The sequence below is a fragment of the Arachis hypogaea genome, chromosome 1 (assembly GCF_003086295.3).
Source record: "Arachis hypogaea cultivar Tifrunner chromosome 1, arahy.Tifrunner.gnm2.J5K5, whole genome shotgun sequence".
NCBI lineage: Eukaryota > Viridiplantae > Streptophyta > Magnoliopsida > Fabales > Fabaceae > Arachis > Arachis hypogaea.
The window spans coordinates 5,034,975-5,048,343 of NC_092036.1; the positions used below are offsets into that span (position 1 = coordinate 5,034,975).

A 13,369-nucleotide genomic window follows, 5' to 3' on the forward strand; every position below is an offset into this window, starting at 1 on the left:
CAAGCAAATCTTCAATTGTAAACCCAGGCGGGTAAGCTATATATATATATATATATACAAAAAATAAACATATTAAAGCATCTCCACACACACAGAATAATTATCAATTATTAATTAGATGAAGACTCATATGCAGGTGTCGTCAAGTGAAATTAATAGTTGAGAATCGATAAATAATTTGATATATTTGACTAAATTATTATCTAACAGTTATCAGCAATCAACTTCACATAAATACAACTGTACGTGAATTTTTATCTATTAATTATTTACCAAAAAATATCAATTATTATGTAAAAAAAAAAAAACCTTTGGAATTAGTAAGCTATCATCAACGGTTGATTTTGCAACAATAAAAACTTGACCCTTTCCGTATAAAATATTCAAAAAAGTAACTTATTAATTAGTTAAATTTGATGAGTAATTTATTTTAATCACAATTTTCTTTTTTTTTTTTTGTGAAAAAATCACAGAGTCATCATTATATACATTTTCACTTGTGTTTTTGAGATTAGAGATAAGTTATTGTCAGTTAGGTGAAAGACAATTTTTGTTAGCGGGTTATCAACACTCAGAAAGCAAAGAAATTAAAACAGATAATTATGTGCTCCTTTAATTTAATTACCATGAACCAACTTGCCTGCTTTCATCTACATATATATCTTGTTACAAACGAGGAGTTGCTATTAAATTAGCTCCTTTTTCTACATAAAAAATTATCTCCCGGACCAAAACAAAAGTCAGTAAGTCACTCATATATTTTCAAATCAACAAAATTAAATTAGTCGACTTAATTATTTACTATTTTAAAAGCTATATATATAATAAGAACAAATATTTTACTAGATGATCATCTCCATATATAGTGAAACCCTATATATATAAATGATTCTTTTTTTTTTTTTTCAATGTGGATGAAGAGCTTATATAATCTAATGAAAAAGATGCCACAACTAAATTGCAATGGCACACCACAAAAACTAAGAGATATGCAATCAAATGAAGAAATAAAAGTATTGAATCAACCACTTTTACAACCTCATAAAAAAATTTAAAATTTAATATTGAATTAACCACCTTTAAAAGTCTATAAAAATTTTTAAATTTTTTCATTTGAAGTTGGTTAAATTCAATAAAAAGAAGAAAGAGAAGAAAAGATGAGTAATTAAAGAAAGTAAACTAAAAAGAAGAGAATGGTTACAGACATAATTTGCGATTGAGATTAGCGCAGCAGCATGGAAGGTTGGCTTGTTGAATGACGTCACAGCAGCGTTTATTAGGGTTCATAAGTGTTGAAGGCTCTCCTTTATGCATGTAATACAAGCACTCTATTTCAAGCCCACGAAGATCGGTTTCACAATCCTCTGCTGCTGTAAATGTTGTTGCAATAACCATTCCCATCAAGATCAACCAACAAACTATGGAATATTTGGATTTGGATTCATCAGAACCAACCATATTCGATTCTCTCATCTTCTTGGTTTATGTTATATTGGTATTTATGTGTGTTTGGTAGTGCTACTTGAAATGATGAGTGTATTTATGGAGACAAATTAAAGGGATTTTTAATGTGTGTCATAAACGCGTATTTTATGTTGGCTTGGACATTACACAGCAAGAATTTCATTGTCTTAATTATCTTTGATAGATAGGAATCCGCACCCTATGTATATATGTTATATTATAGAGAAAGTATAAGGAGCCAATGGCCTAAGCGTATAATGTGTATAATAGAGATTTAGGAAGTATTAGAGATATGACCATTAGTGTTACATTGTCCTGTCAGGTTACGTTTTTGGGATGAGTGGTTTCAGATATGGTATTAGAGTTCTAAGTCCGAAAGGTCAAGAGTTCGATCCATCGTGAATTTCAAAATTAGTTTAAATTTTTGGTATAAGTGTCTTTATGACATAAGATGTTTATTATCCTTGGTATCCGGATGGTTATTCTGGATAGTATGGGTGATGTTCATTTTATTTATGAACCAAAGATTTAGCTCATTGTACACATTGTACGCTTAGGCCATTGGCTCCCTAGCACTACCCTATATTATATTCAAAATGGGAAAGTATGAGAAGCCAATGGAATATTTGTACAATGTGTATAATAGAGGTTTATAGAATATTAGAGATATAACTATTAGTGTTATCTTTTCCCATCAGTTGAACCTTTTGGGATGAGTGGTATCATGACATGATATTAGAGCGCTAGATCCAAAAGGTCAAGAGTTTGATCCTTGGTGAACCCCAAAACCAGTTTAAGTTTTTGGAAAGATGTTTATTATCCCTGGTACTCGAATGGTTATTCTAGATAGTATGAAGGATGTTCATTTTGTAACTCAATAGTCCATTGTACATATTGTACAAATAGTCCATTGTCTTCCTAGCAGGATCCATTAAAAATATATTAAGAGCGACTCTAGAAGGAAAATTCTTTCATTTATATGTAAAAAAATCTTTAACTATTTAAAAAAAATCTTCAATTAAAATTTTATCATTTATTTGGTTTATATAAAAGATAAATTTATTTAGTGGTATATAAATACTAAATTACAACCTCAAGATTTTATCAGATTATTGAATATTGTATTTTTTTTATGATTTATCGATAGGATTAAAAATCCACTGTAAAAACAAATAAGGTTAAAATTATTATGTTATAAACTTGCGAATAAGATATGATTGAATTTTAGTAAAATAATATAACCCAGAAATAGAGTTAAGATTGGGTCTAAATTTTATTTTATTTTACTCATTATCAACTCTAATCTTAGATTGTAATATATAGGATATAAGAAATTAATCACAATATAAAATATCAACAAAAATATTATGTAGTATATACATATTTAAAATAAATTAAATTAATAATTCAGTTACCATATATTTATATATAAATATATATGATTTAGTTAATTTTTAATATATATTTTATATTTTAATATATGTTATTATTATTATTAGATATATAGTCTTTTTTTTGTCAGACTAAGATTTTGGAAGAAGTGATTTTATAGTATAGTATTAAAATTCTATGTTTAAAAGATTTAAAATTCGATCTTTAGTGATCTCGAAAAGAAAAAAATAGTATAAAACAAATAAAATAAAAAAAAGAATGTATATACAAAAATTAATCAAACCCAAAGACGCTCTTATTTAAAAAGATGTATTAGATATATAATCATTCATATTGTCTCCTCCTATCAACTTAAACTTTTTAAAAAAAAATAATTCATGACAATTATATACATAGTAGATATGATAGTTGATTTTTTTTATATATATAACATGGTTGAAATACAATAATAAAAATCATAGATTATCATAGATTATTAATTTTGGAAAAACATTTGTTAAGAAAGTAATCAAATTGGAATTTGCAAATTTTAATCTATTAACTATTATTTATTATCAAATAAAATTTTTTAATTAATATCATAGCTAACGGGACATGTTTTTAAGATTTTTTTAATTTATTTTATTTTATTTGATTCATCTAAATGCGTTAATTAATTATTTATTTAATTTGATTGAAATAAATATTAAATTATTCAATAATTTATTTGACTACATTATCTATAATTAATTAATTATATTAATTATTTGATTTGATTAAAATAAATGAATTGATTCTGTTTTAATTTGTATTAATTTTTTTATCTCCTGTATTTTGATTAATAATTTTAAAAGTATTATAATTTTTACATGACATATTTATAATATATTTTTTATTTTTAACTTATTTTATTGAGCCAAATAATTATAATTAATTTATTATATCAATTATTTAATTTAATTAATACATATATATTATTTGACTTAATTTATTGTCACGTTAATATTTGGGTCATTGTTTACCAATTTTTTTTATTTTTTTTTGTCTTAAATAATTTTATTTTAATTTTTTTTAGATTTTTATTTGTTATTAATATTTCTTTTTATATTTTAATATCAAATCAAATATTTTTATTATTTTTTTTGCTATTTATTGTCTAATAGTTTTATGTACACTATTAATTATATGGTCGTGAATTAATATTTTTTAATTTATTAAAAAATACAATTTTTTTTATTTGACCTATTTTTGTATTTTATAACTTATTCACTATAAAAAATTCATATATGTTAAAAGAGAATTTTATTTTTTTTTATCAATTGTTCTTCTATCAGTAATTTTTTTTCTCTTATAATACATTATTGTTACTCTTTGATTTTTTTTATAAATTATAAAATATTGTTAATTATTGTACTCTTTCTCTTTTATCATTTCACAAGAGTTAAGACAAGATATTGTGCATTTAATTGTGTATTCATCTTATTTTTAGTATTTTTAGTAGATGTTTAAACTAACAAAAATAATATGAAATTATTTTTAAGTACAAATACAACTAATTCAACTCAAGAATAGACAGAAATATGTTGGTAAGTTTTAATAAGTCATATTACTTTGATTCTAAGAATGAATATGATACTAGAATATAAAACAATTCTAAATATTTTTTAACAAAAATAGTTCTCTATAATAGTTTTTTTTTTTTAACTATGGTAGTAAAGAAGGTAATTCAAGGACAAATTGAATTTAATTTATCTAATGTTAGATTGTACTTGCTCAAATTGGTTTAACATAAGAGTAAAAAGGTTTAAAAATTTTACTCATAAATTTTTAAAAAATATCTACAAATTCAACTACTAATATTATTTAAAGAGAAATCTTTGAAAAGATATAATTCTAATATAGATATTTTAATTTAGTGCTTGTTTGGATACATTAAATTATTAAAAAAATATTTTTTTAATATAAAAATATTTTTATTATCTTTTAGTGTATTTAGCAAAATTTTAGTACTAAAAATAAAAGCACGAGAAAAAAATAATCTTTTTAAAAACTAAAATTTACATATTTTTTTAAAAAAATTTATTTAAAAAATATATTTTTAATATAATAAATAAATAAATAATACTTTTATATTGTTATACCCAACATAATTGTTAAACAAAATATCTTTAAAAATCTTTAAAAACAAAATCATTAAAAAAATGTTTTCATAAAAACTCATATAAATAAGTTCTTAATCACAAACTATATAATACTATTAATTAATAATTGTTATCCTTTAAAAACAAGTAAAATTATTTCTCATTATTTTTATTTTTTAATATTAAAAATAATTTAAATTTAAAATTAATTAATTTTATAAAATTTTTATAACAAAAATAAATATGCGTATTTTCATTTAAAAAATAAAAAATATATTATATATTTTTATATATTATCTCATAGAGAATGCGAATACATATATACTAATTTGTTAAATTAAAATTAATGCGTTGTATAAATAATATATACTTTAGTAGTTGACTTTTTTAGATTGATTGTCATTAATTTTAAATCTATATTTATAATCTTTTCACTTCAAGAGTATATCAATAGAGATTTGGAATTGGCCTCTATATGACAATAAAAATTTTTAAGAAAATTATATATTGAAAAATATATTTTTAGAGCAACATCTCATCTTCACGTCATAAATTTTAAACTTATGAAGGATTAAAAAACACATTCGAAATCTAGATTTTATATAGTTTATCTAGAAAAAAGTTTGGTAACAAAAAATTTTCAGCCATAATTAACTAAAAGTTTCTATAATTTACTTCATTTATATCACTTAATAACAATTTTATTTTTTATCTCACTCTCTTATCATTTCACTTATCATATTCTTATCAATTCTACTTATTAATGATAATTATAATATCATATTCCTTGCTAGTAGGTATTCTTGTAATCAATACTTAATATTCCTTTTATAATTTAATTTTTATATTTAAGAATACATTAAATATTAATAATAATAATAATAATAATAATAAGAATGGACGATAATGATAATATACATTAATTGAGTTAATTACATTTGATTCTTTGTTTCCTTTAAGGCATTTAATATCAATCAATAGAAATACGAAAAAATCATTAATTCTTTGTTTCCGTTAAGACATTTAGTTGCACTTGATTCTTTGTAATATATACTTTTCACTAATTTAATTATGATCATTTAAAAATCATGACTATAATATCATTGTAAGCAGAATAGTGTACAAGTCAAGAAATTTTACAAGAAGTCGCGTTTATCGTTGCAAATAGTATGACATTTGAATTCGACCTTAATACCGTACTTATGGTAGAAGGTGCTGATGAAGAATTTGAACAATAGACGGACTCACCCGACGAGATTGTTGTCAGTCAACCAATTCTCGAGAATATGAAAAGCCACACTAGTTTTGATGAGGTATGGTAATAAACTGATTTAATTTTTTTTTGTGCTTTTATGTGCATTTATAATTATATTGTATACTAACTAAGTTCATACATATAACATTTATACGTATATATACATAACATCCATAATTACATACAACTAACATCTAAAAATTAAATTCATGTTTATTAGATATTACATCCATACACATCATTTTTTAGTTGTTGCATACTTAAATATAAAGTTAACACAGATATTTTTTAAATTTTATCATAATTGAATTTAAAAAAATATCAAATTCTTAAATTAATTTATTCAATTGATAAATTTACAAATAACATCTATAAATTCATACACATAACATCCATAATTTCATGTTAATAACATCCATAATTTGTATTCATAATATTTATAATTTCATACCTATAATGTTTATAATTAATATTATCAAATTTTAAACTATATGTCTTATTATATTTTTTAAATTATCTTATATGTGCACTAATAGACCATAATTTTAATTATTTTAATATTTTTATTTAATATTCATATGTATGTTTATTTATTGATTTTAATATGACAAGTTAATAATTATTTTTAAAAAATTATTTTTTAATTTTTGTTTCTATTTTATATTTTATATTTTATATTTTATTTTTTAATAGTCTATAAGTAAAATATAAGTTATATAGTAGAAGTTGTTAAAACTTTTTAATTTAATTTCCATATTTTTTGCAGAGAATTATTGCATTTTAATGGTTAATAATGTGATTGAGAGATGTTAGAAATTTAATTTGGAAGAAACTGAAATTAATTTTGGAAAGAATATTAATGACTCCAAACATCACTACAAGAAAAATACCCATTCAGCCACACTTTTTTTAAGCTACATTTGAAAAGCGTAGCCTATTCATAGAATAGGCTACGCTTTTCTCAGTGTTGCCTGTTTTTTAGAGAAAAGGAAACACAATTCTGGCATCATTTAAAAAGTGTAGCCTTAGATATTATAGAAATCACTTATAAAGCGTAGCCGTATGTTAATATCTATGGGTACACTTTTATATCAAAAAGAGCGCTTTTTAAGAGTAGCCTATTTATTAAGTTTTAGGTGCACTTTAAAAGTAGGTGGGTACTCCCATGAAGATATTATAATTGTCTTCATGTGATGATTTTTCTTTTTGACCCTTAGATGATGGAGTGTAGGGTTAGATTTTGATATGTTATAAAAGTGTTGTTTTTATTTGAAGTGTGGCCAAATCAATAAATCACACTTTTATACAAAGCATCTTCATAAAAAGATGTTTTTTGCATCTTCATTTGAGTAGCTCCCTTAAAAGTATTGCCTAATATATCTAAGTGAAATGTCCAATAACACTTAGAAAATTTTTTGAATTTTCCCCAAATGATACATGCGTACAAACACTTAGCCAAATCAGAAAACATAACCCTTAGCCACTGAAAACATAACACTCGATCATTACTACCCTTAGCTTTTCAATTCTTCGCGCCACTCATCACCCCCAAATCAGAGAAAGGGATCGCCATCACTACTCAACACTCACCACTCACCACTCACCATTTCCACCAGTCACTCATATTCGTCACTCACCACTCACCACGCCATCACTAGTCTTCATCGTCGCTTCTGTTCGCTGCGCTCTCACATTAGGTAAAATTTCCCCCCCTTTTCGTATCCATTCAGCCTCACTCACGCACTCTCATCCTCCCTCAACTCACACACACGAAAGAGAAGAAATCAGAAAAGGGGAGCACAGGAAGAAGAAGAGAAGAAGAGAGGAGAGGGGAAGGAAGGAAAGAAACGACGACGCCGCATATGGCTCCACCGCTGTCGAGCGCCAGTGAAAGAGAGCTCGAGGGAGAGAGAAAACGCGATGGAGGAGAGAAGAAAGGGGTGCTTAGTCGCCGCTGAAACTCCACCGCCATTGCTAGGGCTTCTTCCATCGCTATCATCTCCTCAAGATTCAGATTCCCTTCTTCTCTTGCATCAATTTCTCGTTCCACGCTATCATCTCCTCTCTCCCCGCTTTTCAGATCCTCATTAAATTTCTCATCATCTCGTTCTTCTCGCCATCATATCGTGGTCAAAGCCACCGATGACTCTTCCAACCTATCCGGTGATGATCCTTTTCGATCTTTCCCGTGGTTCCAATCCGACTCTGGTAATCTTTCCTTCTTTTTCCTGAAATTTCATTCAAGTAGCTGGATTTTTCTTTCACTAATTGTTGTAATTGAAGTTCATTTCAATTGCGGAATTTGATTCTGCAGCGCTAGTTGTGATTGTGCAAGTTGTGAAACATATTTTTGTATATATAATATTCAAATGTGTGTGCTTTTTTAGAATATTTGAGCTGAAATATTGAAAATTAAAATTAGTTTTTGTTGAAATGAAATGGTGGAGCTTTTGCTTCTTCTTTTCGATGTTTATGTGCTCTAAGTTATGGTTATTTTGTTTCTTCAAGGCCTAGTGATTTTGCTGCTTTAGTTGAGTTAGGTATTCTTCAAGTATAATTTATAAACTTTCAGAGGATTTTTAGGTTATTGAAGGGTGCAGTGCTTTTTGGATTCATGGCATTTGGTACTTTTTAAGTTTTAATTGATCGATAACTGAGATTGCCTTCATCAGAGTAAGAAACAGAAGGCAGCAAAGAGAGGGAGAAAGAGAGCAGAACCAAGACGGAAAGAAGGAGAGACAGGACAAGTTCCTCCACTTCTTCTTCTACTTATATGAGTGCTTGCTTCATCTGGGTCATCACAGACACACACAAATAGAAGAAAGAAAAGAATGAAACGGAGTTGAGGGAGAAGGGAGGAGTGACCGAAACTTCAATTTTGTGTGGCTAGGATTTTTAATTCAAGGAAGAAGCACAAACAGAATTTTGAACTTCAAAAGAGGTAAGGGTTTGAGTGTTTAGAAGGATATGTTTGTGACTGATTGATGGTGCTGTTGGTGAATTGTAGGTTTGATAATGTTATTTGGGGTTTTAAGTTGCTATGTGCAGAATTTACTTGAAGGCTAAAGGCCATGTTTTATGATTGAATTAGTTGGTAGTATAAGTTGTTGTGCTTGAGATGGGTTCTGTTATAACTAAACCCAGTTGGATGATGATGAATGATGATTTATTATGTGAATGAATGATAGAAAGTACATGTGAAAATTCTGTTTTTAACATGATGCAGAAAAATGAATGTTCACTTGTGTATAAGCACTTGAAAACTTGGAAAATATTGACTCTGGATTTTTGGGACTGCGCTAATCACTCTAGCAACTTTGGTTAGTCACAAGAAAGTTGGAATTATGGTTTTAGGGGAGTTTTTGGCTTAAATATAAGATTTGGTATGTGAGGTTGTTGGAATTACTTGATGCAGAATTTCTGCATATTTGGCAGTGACTTAAAATAAATTCTGGTAATAGTCCAGACCACCTTTTTGGATAAAATTATTTTTCTGTAAAACTCAGGTGTGTCTTGAATGTGCCATAAAAATTTCAAGGGATTTGGCCAAGTGGTTTAAAAGATATGAATTTTTGAAAACAGTAGCTGCTGCAGAATTTTTCTGGTTTTCTGGTTCTGCAACATTGATTTCAAACCACTGGAACTTTTGTTTTACGTAACATTTTAAGTTGCCACCAAAGGGGTTTTGAAGATCTGCATCTTCACTTTAATTGAGTACAAATTTCATGTTCATATCTATTTTGTAGACTTAATTAAGTCACTTGGAAGCTGGGTTGCTTGCTGGAAATTCTAAACTGATTTATGAAAACAGGGCATTACTTCCAATGGAGAATTAATTAATCAAATGAAGTGATATGAACTTAAAACTTGTTTGTTTTGAAACTTAGGAAAGTTGAGTGTAATCTACCCAAAATTTAGAAGCAGCGGATTAGAATTGAAATTATTATGGATTTTATAAAAACGCTGCTGCTTGCTGTTTTTCTGAATCTTTACAAGTGCAGTAGCAGAATTTTAAAACCTTGTATAAAATTCAATTCTGGTCCAAATGTAGTAAAATATAATTCAAAGTAAAGGTTAGGATCTCTAGAGTTACTTTGATAAGAGAGATAGTCCGTGCGTAGGCTTTCACAACATAAAAACCACATAACAAGACAGCAAGGTGCTGTTCCTACAAACCTAGAATAACAGTCTCGGTTTTTCCTCAATAGCTGGAGATAGACTGCCCAGAAAAATATGATTTCTAGACCTTTAGAAACTTGAGTTTAATACGAACATGTGGACATGAAATTTGTGTGAGTCCGAGTTCGTTTGTGATATTAATCGTTAGATAGAAAACCGGTCGCCAAAAGGGTATTAGGCTAAACAAGCTAAGAAATGAATAAGAATGTACGATAGATGGTATTCATTTGGATTGTTACAGGTGTAATTTTTTTGCTAAGTACTATATTGCTAATTTGTTTCAATGATTTCTCAGAAATTCAATGGGTTCATGAGGATAGAATTACATTGTTCACCGCTGATGGACTGGTGCAGATTGGAGGCTCCATCACCCCTCGCCATGTTAGCTCTTCAGATGTATGATTTTATTATGCAATTTCATTAACCATGCTTGTTGGTGTTGGGGTTTTAACTTTTTAGGATTTATCTTGGATTTATCTTGGCTTTAAAGAGAGAAGACCTAATACAAAATTTACGAAATCGCTTAGGAGTTATTTGATTTGGTTATGACTTATGAAAACACTTTGTTGTTGAATAGCTTAATATAAACTGGTTTTCTTTTGTGGTATAGGTAGTACCGAAGACTATTGGAAAAGATAGGATGCTGCTCAAGTAATGGCTCAGGTTGAGGACTTGTGTTTTCTTCACTTTGCATCGATCTGTAGAATTTTTCTTCTACAAAATTCCTCAGTTGATTAAGAATATATAGTTATTTTGTTTACTGACATGATGGTGCTTGTGTTGTTGTAGTTAGTATGGGAAGGACTTGGACTCGGAGGAGGGACAGATGTCCGAAACTGGGGCAGGTAGAATGATAAAACCGATTGTGCTCTTTTGTGTCTAATGAATTTCCATATGAACTGCTTCTTTCCTTGTTTTGCAGCCTGGTTTATCAGGCTATTTCAATAGCAAATAATGCATGCTGGGCTATTGGAGAACTTGCAGTTAAGGTATGTTAATGTTATGTGCTACATTCTGATTAAATTTTGTAGAATTGTATTGTGGCTGGAATCTAATTGGCTTAGTCAGAGTTATGTGCATAATGTAGTTTTAAACTGTTAGTTTCAAAAGCCAATTAGGACAAATGGTTCTGCTCTTTGTGATTGCTATTTGACTGTTATCTTTTAATTTTCCACTTATATATTTTTGTCTTATGAATTTTTTTTGTCTAAAACAACACTTGTTGGCACAATTGACAATAAATGTATGAATTTAACTAAATTTAACTAAATTCCAATGGATATATATGTGTGTATATATATTAATGTGAAGTTGAGCGTACATATTAGGAGGTTAATAAAAAGAGTAGTAGGTTTGGTAAGCTTTCACTGCTATATCTTTATGCCTTTTAGGATGGCTATGAATGCTATAAACAATGCTTGTAAGAGATATTGGCATTTGGGATTTGATGAGTTATAGGTTATTCTTTTATTGATGGGGTGATTCTTTTGTTGTTGCCTGTCAAAGTTGCTGCCTTTAGACTTTATAAGTTAAAAAAGGATTCACTTGGTTGCTGGAATTGATTGCAGATTTGAGTTATTTTCTGTGGTCACCACATTTTAAAGCAACAGCTCAAAGAAAAAGCGACAACTTTAAAAGATGAACTTGGAGACATGAAGGCCAAACAGTAGCAACAAGAGGAAGAGATTCATGGATTGTGGAATATGGTTTAGTTATTAGAAAATACTTATGTAAGATATAATATTTTAGTTTTTTGTAGAGTATTAGTAGTAAATTCTAAGTGGTCTCTTGCTTATTTTGATATGACTATGCTTAATTTGGTGTGAGATGTATGAATATTCAAAATTAATTTCATTTTAATATTTTTGGTTCTTTATAAATATATTTTGTTTACAGATAATTTTTATTATTTAAATAAATTTAGTATAATTTTATATTTATTTTTATTTTATTTTATTTAATTCATTTAACTAAAAATACAAAATTATATATGTAATTATATTATTAAGTATTATATTGTACAAAAGATTATTGGAATATATATATATATATATATATATATCAAAAATTAAAAAAAAAATAATGAGGGACCTAAGGCAACACTTATATAGAGTAGCTATAAGTATACTATTTGTTACGTTTATAAAGTGATGCAGTAGTCTTGAAAAGTGTAGCCTATTCTTTTGAATTCTGGTAATTATTAGTGCTGAAAAGCGTAGCCTTTGGTCCTGGACAGCATCACTTGAAAAGCGTAGCCTATTCCCAAACGCCAAAAGCGTAGCCCTTGGTGCAGAAAAGCGTAGCCTTTGAGAATAGGCAACGGCTGAATAGGAATCACCCCAAAAAGCGTAGCCGTAGCCCAAAAAGCGTAGCCGTAGCCTAAGGCATCATTTTTTTCACTTTTGGCTACACTTTTCAAGTGTACCTGAATGGGTGTTTTTCTTGTAGTGCATACAGCAAAATAGTAGGTGATAAAAAGATAAGTGATAAGAAATTATATGTTACTTGCTTATCAAAAAAATAGAAATTTTTATATAATATTCTTATATTGTAATTATTTTTTGGTTATCACTCTTTATCTAATATAGATTACATGTATGTAGAAATGAGAAAACCTTATTGGATAAAGAAAATTGGCTAGGCTACTCCTCATAATAGAATAGGACTCGTGCAAAAATTTTTCATAATAGTCATGAAATACCACTAGTATCATTACTCATTAGTATGTGAGTACTCCCGAGAGATATGTTGATCTCTCTTATATAAAATTTTAGAAATGTCTCAAAAAAATCTAATAAAAATTCACCAACTAATTAAGTTGTAAAAATTGAGAATGTCTTTCTATTAATTTGCATTATTTTTGTATAAAGGATAAAAGTTAGTTGGAGTCAGGAAAAAAACTCAAAAGTTAACATAGTTTAGTTAGTTAGTATTTTTATTGTTGAGTTAGTATGTATAT

The 13,369-nt window shown here is 27.4% G+C and overlaps 1 long non-coding RNA gene across 2 annotated transcripts; it reads left to right on the forward strand.

Annotated features, from left to right (window-relative positions):
* The first annotated feature begins 7,636 nt into the window (after positions 1-7,636).
* LOC112791699 (uncharacterized) lies at positions 7,637-12,290 on the forward strand. Of its 2 annotated transcripts, none has more exons than XR_003197265.3 (7): positions 7,637-8,439; positions 8,815-9,172; positions 10,706-10,806; positions 11,021-11,073; positions 11,200-11,255; positions 11,333-11,399; positions 11,979-12,290. It is a non-coding gene; the product is annotated as an uncharacterized lncRNA (long non-coding RNA). The 2 variants fall into 2 exon arrangements; XR_003197264.3 differs by having other exon boundaries at positions 8,904-9,172.
* Positions 12,291-13,369: the final 1,079 nt, after the last annotated feature.